Source organism: Blastomyces gilchristii (assembly GCF_000003855.2).
Source record: "Blastomyces gilchristii SLH14081 genomic scaffold supercont1.2, whole genome shotgun sequence".
Taxonomy (NCBI): Eukaryota; Fungi; Ascomycota; class Eurotiomycetes; order Onygenales; family Ajellomycetaceae; genus Blastomyces; species Blastomyces gilchristii.
The window spans coordinates 569044-570103 of record NW_003101681.1 but is presented as its reverse complement, the minus strand read 5'-3'; positions in this window follow the sequence as shown (position 1 = coordinate 570103).

The window sequence follows — 1060 nt, the reverse complement described above, 5'->3', positions numbered from 1 at the left end:
CTTGTATTTTTTTAATAATTAGTCTTAGCAGAATTCATATCAAGAAATACATGAAATCAGATTAAATGAAATTAAATATAAAATTCGTAATCTTATCAGTTAGTCTAGAGTGAAGTTTATAACTATTATTAAACTAATCATTTGACTGTGTCTGAGATCAGAATCAGAAAATTTAACAATTTCATTATTAATTTAACTAATCTTATTACATAATTTTAAGATTAAATAGTAGTTTTATACTATCTTAGTAAGACTTACTGTCTACTCTTATTACATTTTTTAAATAAGAGTATGATTTTCACTTCTTAATTTAAATTATTTTTATTGCTTTAAATAACTTTAAATCTTATTTAAGTGTTATTAAAAAGTGTTACTTTTTAAAAAATTAAAAATAGTCTAAAAAAAACCTTAAAATGTCTAAAAATAGTAACTTTATACTAAGAATGAGACAAAATGAAATTTACTTTCTTATTTTTTCTAAGTTATGATCTTATTTTGAGATCTGATATATAGTTACTTTTAGACTGACTATATAACTAGACTGACCGTGTGACTGTGTCTGAGACCAGAACCAGATTTTTTGATAGTCTTATTATCAATTCAACTGATTCCATTACACAGTTTTAACATTAGATAGTAGTCTCATACTGTCTCAGTATAGACTGGCCGCTGAGATCATGAATTTCACATTTAATCTCATTTGATCTGATTCTATACATTTCTTGGCATGAATCCTGCTGAGACTGGCTATTAAAAAAACATGTAAAGTGACTATATATCAGATCTTAAAATGAAATCATGACTTGAAAAAAATAAGAAAGTGATCTCATTTGATTCTATTTAGTTTCATTCTTGGTATAAAGTTACTATTTTTAGACATTTTAAGGTTTTTTTTAGACTATTTTTAATTTTTTAAAAAGTAACACTTTTTAGTAACGCTTAAATGAGATTTAAAGTTATTTAAAGCAATCGAAATAATTTAACTTGAGCAGCTAAGTTCATGTTATCTCTTTAAAGTGGTCCAATATTTAATAAAAGTATTCAGGGATACATGAAAAAA